The sequence below is a fragment of the Cervus canadensis genome, chromosome 6 (genome assembly GCF_019320065.1).
Source record: "Cervus canadensis isolate Bull #8, Minnesota chromosome 6, ASM1932006v1, whole genome shotgun sequence".
Lineage (NCBI taxonomy): Eukaryota > Metazoa > Chordata > Mammalia > Artiodactyla > Cervidae > Cervus > Cervus canadensis.
The window spans coordinates 86538182-86550283 of record NC_057391.1 but is presented as its reverse complement, the minus strand read 5'-3'; the positions used below and the strand labels follow the sequence as shown (position 1 = coordinate 86550283).

The 12102-nt window shown below is 36.3% G+C and overlaps 1 protein-coding gene across 3 annotated transcripts in view; it reads left to right on the top strand.

Annotated features, from left to right (window-relative positions):
• Positions 1-12102, top strand: part of CEP128 (centrosomal protein 128) — a 465565-nt gene that overhangs the window by 26290 nt on the left and 427173 nt on the right. The window lies entirely within an intron of this gene.

The following is a 12102-nucleotide window of genomic DNA, read 5'->3' as shown; positions in this document are numbered from 1 at the left end:
GAAAGCTTTATTTATTAATTTTTTTTGGCTGTGCCACATAACATGTAGGATTTGTTCCCTGATGAGGATCAAACCACTGCAGTGGAAGCATGGAGTCTTAACCACTGGACTGCCAGGGAAGTCTGAATTTGAAAGCTTTAAATCAGAGGGGGAAGAATTCAGGATAGGAATTAAACTGAAACTTACTAAATTTGGACCATGAATATTCCTCATGGGGAATTAAGAATTTTAAGGATGGTTTGATTTAGTAAGACATGCTCATTATTAAATAAATACTAAAACTCCATAGCCCTTTTTAGTGCTACTCCAAAGAGGTAACTGTTGTGACAGCTTCTTGTATATCTTTCCAAACATTTTCTATGCATGCGTAAGCATACTTGTAATTGCTTTGAAAACTAGCATCCTGTAAAAAATGTTATTTATCTTTTGTATAACAAGTGTTATATAACTTTAATTCATTTAATGTATATCATTTTTCATATAACACAGTAGCTCTTCCTCATTCTTTTGAACAGTTATAATATTCCATAGTATAGATGTATTTAGGTTATTGTTTGTTATTATAAACAGTGCAGCTGTGACCGTTACTGTACACATTTGTTGTGTATAATCATGTATGATTCTTGGAAGTATAGAGTTCCTGGGTTAAAGGACATGTGCAATTAAAAATTCTCCAGACATTTCAAAATACCCTTTCAAGTACATGCCAATTTATACACATGGGGATTTAATATAATTCACATGGTGATGGAAGCCGGAAAGATACCGCAGAATTCTGGGATAAAATGAAAATTCTTATTTGTTTGTTTGATTTTGGCCATGCCATGTGGCTTGTGGGATTTTAATTCCCAGACAAGAAATTGAACCTGGTCTCTAGACAAGTGAAAGTGTGAAGTCTTAAACACTGGGCCACCAGAGAATTCCCTAAAATGAATATTTTCTATTAATATTTTGCTAATTCCATCTCTTATTTCCTTCTTTTGAAATTTGCTAACTCATCTTCTGTAAACTCTTGGGCAAGCAATTAAATTTATACCTTCATGTTTCTAATTATGAGTATCTAAGATGACAGGTATTACATGTGTGCTGTAAAACTGATTATTTTATATATATCTGTGCTGTACTGAGTTGTCACTTAAGTCTCAAATTTAATTGATTTTTTATTTTCTTTTTACAAAGCAGAAATGTAGTCATCTCATTTGCTTGTAATTGGAGGCTAATTGCTTGAGTGCAGGGAACATATTTTCTCTCGTAAGGTTTTTTTACTACTTTCATTTAGAAAATAAACTTGGACTTTTTTGCATCTACCAGATTTTTACAATTTATGATGTATCTGCAGATGGAGCCATAGACTTTATATATTTGAGTAGCTCATGAAATGTTTTTGATTTAATTACCTTATTAATAATGGTAGTTAATTTTTTGCTCCATAATTTATTATTAAAAATACATTAACTAGTGGCAGAGAACTAACCTACTTTGAAAGGGAGAATATTAGATGAATTTCCCTTGGATTGAGTTATTGGGAAATAAATCTATGTATTAGAAAAACTTCTATATGGGTAAGCTTTTAAAACACAGAATGGGTTCTACTAGAATTGGGAGGCCTAGAATTGAATAATGCTGAGTTCTGGGGTAATGGTTTTATACATGAGAAGTAAACTCAATAGGTATTTCACTTCTATCTGAATTACCCGTACATAAAATGTAGAGCCACTCATATTTAAAATAGGACATAGGAGAACAAGATTCTTTTACCTTGCACATGGGCCAAGTTGCTTTGGTTATGTCCGACTCTGCAACCCCATGGACTGTAGCCCACCAGGCTCCTCTGTCCATGGGATTCTCCAGGCTAGAAAACTGGAGCGGGTTGCCATTTCCTCCTCTAGGAGATCTTCCAGACTTAGGGATTGAACCCATATCTCTCATGTCTCCTGTATTGGCAGGCAGGTTCTTTACCACTAGCACTAGCTGGGAAGCCCTCCTTTTATTTTAGGCCATTCTTTGTCTGGTCTGGAGTCTCCTCCTTAGTTTCTCCAAATTCTTCTTCTGTTAAAGTAGTTGGTTCTCGGTGATTACCCAGTCACCCTCAGCATACCAGAGGGGGATGTCTCTCATTGCTTTATGTTACACTCCCTTGATGGAGCAATGATTTCCACTCTACCACCTGTAAGTTACCTGGGGGCACACCTGCCTTAATCTATGGGAAGATGTGCAACTCAGAGTGTTTCTCACAAGTCAGTCTGATGGGCTTCTCAGTATAAATTGCTTTCTTAGCATTAAAATATTTACTGTTATGAAATATACCAGTTAAAATGAGCATAACCTCAAAATGAGTGTTTGTAACATGCTCACTATCAAGTGATTTATCTGAATCTTTCTATTTGTCTTCTTTAAGTCTTGTAAGTACATGATAGTGTTGTCCTGTATTTTTAACATTTTAATCATTGTGTGTTCTGTTTAGGAAGGGACTCTGGAAGTTGATTTTTGCTTTTTGTTTCTTTTTGAGCCTGTGCTCCAGCTCATGCAAGTTCTCTTGCTGTGGAGCCTAGTTTTTTTTTCCAACATTATGTAGCAGATTAATTCATTTTGAAATTATTATTATTATTTTATTGAGGTATAGTCAATTTATAATATTGTATTAGTTTCTGGTATACAGCAAAGTGACTCAGTTACACATATATTTATTAATATTCTTTTCCATTATTGTTTATTATAGGATATAGGATATTGAATATAATTCCCTGTGCTAAACAGTAGGACCCTGCTTATCTATTTTATATATAATAACTTGTGTCTGCTAATCTCAAACGCCTGATTTATTCTCCACCTACCCTCTTTCTCCTTTGGTAACCATAGTTTGTTTTCTATATCTATGAGTCTGTTTCTGTTTTGTAAATAACTTCGCTTGTGTCATATTTTATTTTACATATATAAGTGATATTATACTTGTCTTCCTCTTTCTGGCTGCTTCACTTAATATGATAATCTCTATACCCATCCATATTGCTGCAAATGGCATTACTTCATTTTTAATGGCTGAGTAGTGTTCCATTGTATATATGTATATACCACATCTTTATCCATTCATCTGTTGACATGTAGGTTACTTCCATGTCTTGTTGATTGAAAATAGTGCAGCTATGAACATTGGGATGTATGCATTTTTTTGAATTAGTATTTTTTCCAGATATATGCCTGGGGGTGGATTGCTGGATCTTATGGCAATTTTTAGTTTTTCAAGGAACATCCATATGCTTTTCCATAGTGCTGCACCAATTTACATTCCCACCAACAGTGTAGGAAGATTCCTTTTTCTCCACACCCTCAATAACGTTGATTATTTGTAGGCTTTTGATGATGGCCATTCTAACTAGTCTGAGGTGATACCTCATTGTAATTTTTTTGCATTTCTCTAGTAATTAGTGATGTTGAGTATCTTTTCATGTGCCTATTGACCAGCTGTATGTCTTTGGAGAAATGTCGATTTAGGTGTTTTGCCCCTTTTTTTTGATTGGATGTTTGTTGTTGCTGTTATTGAGTTGTATAAGCTGTTTATCTACTTCTGCTTTATTGACTGTGCCAAAGTCTTTGACTGTGGATCACAACAAACTGTGGAAAGTTTTAAAGAGATGGGAATACTAGACCACCTTACCTACCTCCTGAGAAATCTGTATGCAGGTTACGAAGCAACAGTTGGAACCAGACATGGAACAATGGACTGGTTCCAAATTGGGAAAGAGTACATCAAGGCTGTATATTGTCACTGTGCTTATTTAACTTATATTCAGAATACATCATGTGAAATGCTGGGCTGGATGAAGCACAAGATGGAATCAAATTTCTGGGAGAAACATCAATAACCTCAGATATGCAGATGACACCACCTTATTGCAGAAAGCGAACAGGAACTAAAGCAAACTTGATAAAAGTGAAAGAGGAGAGTGAAAAAACTGGCTTAAAACTCAGCATTCAAAAAACTAAGATCATGGCATCTGGTCCCATCACTTCTTGGCAAATAGATGGGGAAACAATGGAAAGATTGAGAGACTATTTTCTTGGGCTCCCAAATCGCTGCAGATGGTGACTGTAGTCGTGAAATTAAAAGATGCTAGCCCCTTGAAAGAAAAGCTATGACCAACCTAGACAGCATATTAAAATGTAGAGACATTACTTTGCCAGCAAAGGTCCAACAAGTCAAAGCAGTGGTTTTTCCAGTAGTCATGTTATGGATGTGAGAGTTAGACCATAAAGAAGACTGAGTGCGGAAACATTGATACTTTCGACCTGTGGTGTTGGAGAAGACTCTTGAGAGTCCCTTGGACTGCAAGGAGATCCAACCAGTCCATCCTAAAGGACATCAGTCCAAAATATTCATTGGAAGGACTGATGCTGAAGCTGAAACTCCAATACTCTGGCCACCTGATGTGAAGAGCTGACTAATTTGAAAAGACCCTGATGCTGGGAAAGATTAAAGGTGGGAGGAGAAGGGGACGACAGAGGATGAGATGGTTGGATGGTATCACCGAGTTGGTAGACATGAGTTTATGCAAGCTCTGGGAGTTGGTGATGGACAGGGAATCCTGGCATGCTGCAGTCCATGGGGTTGCAAAGAGTTGGACATGACAGCGACTGAACTGAACTGTACTGAGCTGTTTATTTTGGAAATCCTTTGTCGGTCTCATTGTTTGGAAATATTTTCTCCCATTTTGTAGGTTGTCCTTTTGTTCTACTTATGGTTTCCTTTGCTGTGCAAAAGCTTATAAATTTGATAAGTCTCATTTGTTTATTTTTGCTTTTGTTTCTGTTGCCTTGGTAGACTGACCTAAGAAAACGTTGCTGTGATTTATGTTGGAGCAGATTGTACATGTGTTCTCTTCTGGGAGTTCTGTGGTGTTGTGTCTTATATTTAAATCTTTAAGCCATTGAGTTTATTTTGTGTATGGTGTGAGGAGTGTTCTAACTTGATTGATTTACATGCGACTTTCCAGCTTTCCCAACACTGTTTGCTGTTGTGTCAAAGGAGGCTGGGTATGACTCTGGGTATGGGGGTTCATTTCTGGGCTCTCTGCTCTGTTCCATTGATTCATATGTCTTTTTTCTTTTTCTTTTTTAACCAATACCATGCTGCTTGATTACTGTAGCTTTCTGTAGTATTGTCTGAAGTCTGGGAGGGCTATACTTCCAGCTTTGTTCTTTTTCCTCAGGATCACTTTGGCAATTCTGGGTTTTTTATGGTTCCAAATAAATTTTAGGATTATTTGTTCTAGTTGTGTGAATAATGTCATGGGTAATTTGATGGGATTTGTATTAAACCTGTAGATTGCTTTCAGTTGTATGGCCATTTTAGCAATATTAATTATTCCAGTCCAAGAGCATGGGATATCTTTCCATTTCTTTGTCATCTTCAGTTCTTTTATCAATGTTTCATAGTTCTCAGCATATAAATCTTTCACCTCCTTGTTCAGGTTTATTCCCAAGTATTTCTTTGTTTTGGATGTGATTTTATTTTTTTAAATTTTATTTATTTTTGGCTGTGGTCTTCGTTGCTGTGTGGGATTTCTCTGGATGGGGGGGGAGTGAGGGCTACTCTCTAGTTACACAGCGTGGGCTTTTCATTGCGGTGGTTTCTTTTGTTGCAGAGCATTGTCTTTAGGGTGCATGGAGTTTTTATCATGAATGGATGTTGAATTTTGGGTAATCCATTTTCACCAGTGTTCAACTGTTAAAAGAATTTTCTCCATGTTAAATATCCATTGTCCGATTAAAATTAGCATTTCTCTTTTAAAATGTAAGAGATATCCTAGGAAATGAGATCAGCTGTTTTGCTCTAGGTAAGATAAGAACTTTTATTATTAACTTAGATTTATAAATGATACTAATGCTAAATCTCAGGAAATGGATATAAGTGATATATAGTTTACCTTTGAACAACACGAGGTTGGAACTCTGACCTTCCATGCAGTTGAAAGTTTGTGTATAACTTGTCATATTGGCCCTTGGTGTCTGAGTTTGCTCCCTATATGAAGTTCTCCATATTTACAGTTCTGTGTTCATGGATTCACTCAACCTTGGTTCATGCGATGCTGTGCTATTTACTATTGAAAAAAATCTGCATATAAGTAGATGAGTGTAGTTCACACCTGTGTTGTTCAAAGGTCAACTGTATATGAACTTATAAATTTATTTTATTGAGATTTAGTTTTGAGAACATAATTTGTCAGTGAGTGAGGGACAATATAAATATTCAGTGCAATGTTTTCCTCCTGAGATGACCTCTTCAAACAAGAGAATTGTGGGAATGATTTCTGTTGGTTTTCGAAGGGTCAAGAGTAATGTTGAGTCAATTTCTGGACTACTTTTTCTTGAAATGTACATGATTTTGCTATTGTTTTCTTGAATCTTTATTCCAATTCTAAGTGTAATTCTTTGCTTATTATATGTGAAGGTCTTGCTCTATGAAGAGTTGAGCAGTGTTAGAGGATCGGTGATGGGTGTGTGGTGTTTCATAGGAAAACAGCACCTGCCTCTTTGGGAATTTCTGCATAAGTTTAGTTTACAGGCTCTTTCTTTCTTTTTTTTTTTTTTTTGGTAGAAACTCATTTAATTGTTTCAGTAGTCCTACTAGGTAGATGCTGTTGGGGCACGGAATGGTCACTAACTTGCCCACAGTCTCCCAGTAAGTCAGTGACAGAGCCAAGGATAGGATATTATCACCAAATCCAGCACCAGGGTTTGTTCCTGTCATTCATGTGTGGTTACCTACATTTTCATGATGCTGTGAATTTTTTTTTTTCTGAAAACTGGGATTTTGGATTCAAAGTTTGAAGGGTTATATAATTTACATTGATAAACTAGATTTTGGAGGTTATCTTAACTGATTAAAGATCCAAAGCCCATCATCACACAAGTCATTAAGGTTACATCTGGTACAGTGTCCAGAATGAGAGTTAGAGGGAACAAATGTGGAAACAGAATGGGAGGGGGTCTGGTGCTGAGCTTGGATTGGCATTGAAGGCTTGTCAAAGCTGGCAGTTCTGGCTGCCACTTAAGGCAATGTGGTGGATTCTGCAAGTTTCCTTCCCCCTTCTTCCTAAGTGATAATGGTTGATTTTTTTTTTTTTCTAACTAGCCTTTCTTGTAGCTATTGTAGCCAACAAGCCATATTAAGTTGGATGATATGATTTAGGATCTTTGGGCTCAGTGAACTTTATGATCTTAAGGAGGTGTCATCCTGTGTTATTTCTCATGCTGTAAATTTTTTGGGAAGTCTGAGAACATTTGGTCCAAAAAGAACCTATGTTATGAAAGTGTTAGTTGCTCAGTCATGTCTGACCTTTGCAACCCCATGGCCTGTAGCCTGCTAGGCTCCTTTGTCCATGGAATTCTCTGGGTAAAAATACTGGAGTGGGTTGCCATGCCCTCCTCCAGGGGATCTTCCCAACCCAGGGATCAAACGCAGGTCTCCTGCATAGCAGACAGATTCTTTACCATCTGAGCCACCAGGGAAGCCCTAGAAGACTTATGGCAAAGTTTTATTTGCAAGTTTACTGGGAAGATTTGGAATATATTGTACTTCTGTGTTAAATAGTCCAATTGAATTGCCTAGTGTTTAGGATATTTCTAGGACTGTATGTTACTATTTATGAGAGAACGGTTCTGTTTTTTATGTTAATGTTATAGAAATGGAATGCCCTTAAGGAATGTTCAACATAGAAAGTTAATACATTCTGCAGTAGAAATTTGGACTGTAGCTGATGAGGCTGAAGTAGTTAATACTCCATATAAAGGAAAGATACAGTTCTCTTAATTCAAATCATTAGATTCACTAAGTACATTTTTAAGGTAAAGATTGGTTAAAATGTTGTAACATCAAATTAGACCTTAGAGACATGTATTAATAGGTCATTTTTCTTCAAATTAAGTACTCTGCTTTAAATTTCCCTTTGGGAATCATAGACTGTCACCATCTGGCATATGGACTTTGGAAAAATTTGAATGTTACATAACAAAGTCCAGGTTTTTCTTCTTTTTAATGGGTTTCAGTTGTCAGATATACATAGTGACAGCCCAGAAGGATAATGTTAGATTTTTGGAGCCAGGCACAAGCCACCTGTAATATTCCAGAGCTGAAAAATACTCATACCTTTCTCTCTGGCTGAGTTCTGATAATGCCCTAAAGGTGAGAAGAATTTTCCCAACTTTTAACAACATTAGTGTTAAGTAGTAAGAGTCTCTGGATAAAAAATTGTAATGGAACAAATGAATTCTGTTAGAACCCTCTTTTTGTAAATATATTTCAGATCTTAGGAGTTAGCTTCTTAGACCCTTACATTTAAAATTTTATTGCCAAGTTTCCCATGAAACTACTAGACAGAAATTTTTACAAAATTTTGCTTTGAAACTAGTGGAAAACTAGACTTTGGAGACTTGTTACTGAATCCTGAACTTGTTCCACTATAAACCATTTCAGTGATTTTGGGCAAGTTGTTAAACCTTTCTGAACTTGAGTTTAATCATCTGAAAAATGAACATAATTATATATTGCCTTATAGAACTAACATTTATTGAAGTAGTCATGCTGTTTTAGACTCTTGTTAAACCTTTATGTTCTTGTTACTTCTTTAATTCATCAAGTAATCCCTATCTTCAAGTGTTGGCTATGTTCTTAATATAGTACTTGGCATATTAGGCAGGGCTTCCCTGGTGGCTCAGTGGTAAAGAACCAGCCTGCCAAGGCAGGAGATGTGAGTTCGATCCCTGGGTCAGGAACATCCTGTGGAGAAGGAAATGGCAACCCTGTCCAGTATCCTTGTCTGTGAAATCCCATGGACAGAGGAGCCTGGCGGGTTGCAGTTCATGGGGTCACAAGAGTCAGACACAACTGAGGGACTAAATCACCACAGAACATTATAGACACTCAGTAATGGTGCTGTGCTTTCCTTGAATTCATTGGGTCTGACTTAAGTTTCTTTTGTATATTATTGTGACTATAAACAACATAACATTCACAGTGATAAGTGTACCTGATTATTTTGACTTCAAAGTATATGCTAAATAGGCAGCATACATAATATTGCTTTTGCCCACATGATTGTATTGCTTGTCCACCCAAAATACAATAAGGTACTATTAAAAGTACGTTCCATTTTTCATGCATGCTTATTTAATAACATTAGAAATATTTATGGAAGTATTTTTAAAAAAGTAAAAAAAAACTGTCATTAGAATATATGTGCTATATGGGCTTTGAATATGTGAGATTTCATTTAAAAATAAAATAGTTAAATAAAGGGAATTTCTAAATTTCAAAAGTATATGCATATGCAGAGAGGTTAGGGATAGCAGTCAAAGATAATGAACTTTTTGGTAAATGAGAAAGATAGCAGCAACCATTTAAAAAATACATTTCAGCAACAGATGGTGGGACTAGAAAAATACGGAATCCATAAATTTGCACTCTAATTTTATAAAATGCCCCACCTCCCCACGTCTTCTTTCTGTCCTCCTCCTTTTCTTTGTCCTAGTGTTAATAGTAGAAGATAAATAGGCTGTAAGGGATCAAAGACCTGATGAAATTAACTCTACAACCAATCTGTTTTGCAGTCTATTGCCAGATCCACCTTGACTTTCTGTGGAGAAACAGGCAGTGAGGAAGGTCAAGTGGAAAGCGCTTCATTGCTGTGCCCACGGCTGTCATTATTATGTTGGCCAACATTTTTGACATCACCTCCTCTCTGCCTCTACTTCTGCCCTGGATTTTGCCAAGTTGACCTTACACTTGTAAATCAAGTACTTCAATTTTTTTTTTTAATGTCAGCATTATAGATATGCAGCATGAACTGCCTCTGTAGTTACCAGTGCTATATTCATTGCGAAGGTTTGCTAAGTACTGACTTTAGTGTCAGGTGAAACCAGGGTAAATGGTTAGATGAAATATTCACATGTTTCCAGTTTCTACTCAACCATGCAGCCAAGTGGATGCAGTAACCTGTACATGACCAGATTTGCATGCATTTCTGTATAATCTGTGTTAGGGGATGTGTGTTTTCCTAGTAGGAAAATAAAGGGTAATTTGGAGTAAGACAGCATTTGAAGAAACTAAATGGGATCTTTAATGGTTTCCAAAATTTAAGCCTACTTTGAATTGCAACAGGCTTCCCTTGTGGCTCAGCTGGCAAAGAATCTGCCTGCAGTGCAGGAGACCTGGGTTCAATCCCTGGCTTGGGAAGATCCCCTGGAGAAGGGAAAGCCTACCCACTCCAGTATTCTGGCCTGGAGAATTCCATGGACCATATAGTCCGTGGGGTCGCTAAGAGTTGGACATGACAGAGCAACTTTCACTTCACTTGAATTGCAACATTTAGAATTTTTATCAAGGTCATTGTTGACTTTTTTTTAACGTATGTTTTTCATTTGTATGTAAGCTAATTATCTGAATATTTGTTACCTGTTGTGTTTATATGTGAGTAATCACTGTTCCTATTTTATTTTTGTTTTATTCCTACTTTATTATGGAAATTCCTCTTTGTGAAAGTAATGGTAGATAAATTCTTCCCCCTCTTGTTCAATGAGCTTATTTTTGTTGAGAATGTGAGTATCTGAGATACACTGCTTATTAGTATCAATAACTATAAATTGACCAAGGAAGTTTATCTATGTGGTTCTTTGCCTTTTCTCATCTTGTCTTACTGAGGGCAAATTTTACTTAATATGATCTATTTCATAGGCATTTTTGATACTGTGTGTGGAGTTGGTGCCTAGTTTCTTAGCTGTTTACTGTTGCTTGGAAACCTTACCTTCCCAAAGACTGGTCAAGAGGTTTGCTATTAATGAATTTTGGAAAGTCAGTATATATATATATTTTTTTTTCACTGAAAGAAACAGACCAGAGTCCCAGTCCCAGGTGAGGTGAAGTTTAGGGTAACCCTTCCCCTGAATACAGCTGTAACACCTTTACTGAATGCATGGAGTAGCTTTTTGAGGACTCTGAAAAGTAAAGACAGTCCTTGTTGCATGGTTTTGATGTGCATGAATTTCATTACCCCTATGTGATCAAAATAACACCCGTCCTTAAACAACACAATTCAAATTTCAATTAACACAACATTGTATTAATGATGAGTAACTGCAAAAAAGGAGAAACTTTGCTGCTAGCTGTTCAGGCCACACATTACTGTGTAAATAACAGATCGCTGCTTTTGAAGTCTGTTGCTGATTGGTTTCAGACAATGAAAAGTATAATTGTGATACTTCCCTTCTATTCCAGTGACAAACCTTGCTATTTATAAAAATAATAATAATAAAGGAATTGGTCAAAAAGGTGAAAGTGTTGCAAAGAAATGAAAATTAATAATGCTAAAATGAAATTTGAATTATATTATGGAGGAGTTACACGTGGGGTTATAAAGATATAGGAAGGGTGGTGGGGAGGAATAGTTAGGGAGTTTGGGATTGACATGTACACACTGCTATTAATATATTTAAAATAGTTAACCAACAAGGACCTACTGTATAGCACAGGAAATTCTGCTCAATGTTATTAACAACCTAAGTGGGAAAAGAATTTGAAAAACAATGGATACATGTATGTGTATAACTGAATCTCTTTGCTGATAACTGAATCACTTCGCTATACACCTGAAACTAGCACAACATTGTTAATCAACTATACTCCAATATAAAATAAAAAGTTAGAAAGAAATAGCCGAGAGTGAGAATAGTGACAGCTTTGCTGTTTAAGAGTGTGTAGATATACAACTGGAGGAATTCAGTGAGTCATCTTGAGGGAATGATATTTTCCTGAAGAGTTTCTCCGGATTAAAACATCCCATTTCTTCACTCATGTTTGCTCTTATGTTCAGCATCTGTAATCATCACAATGAAAACTGCCATTTACTGGACAGACCAGTCTTCCCTAGGCATTGCTCTAATTATTCTACATACGTTATCTTATTTTATCCTCAAAATAAAATGTTAGTCTGTGAAATAGGTCAACAGGAGCAGATGCAGAAGTAGTATAATTGAGGCAAGAATGGGCTTTCTTCTGATTCTTCTGAATCATGATGTTTTTAATGATTACACCCCTTATATGGAGTGCTG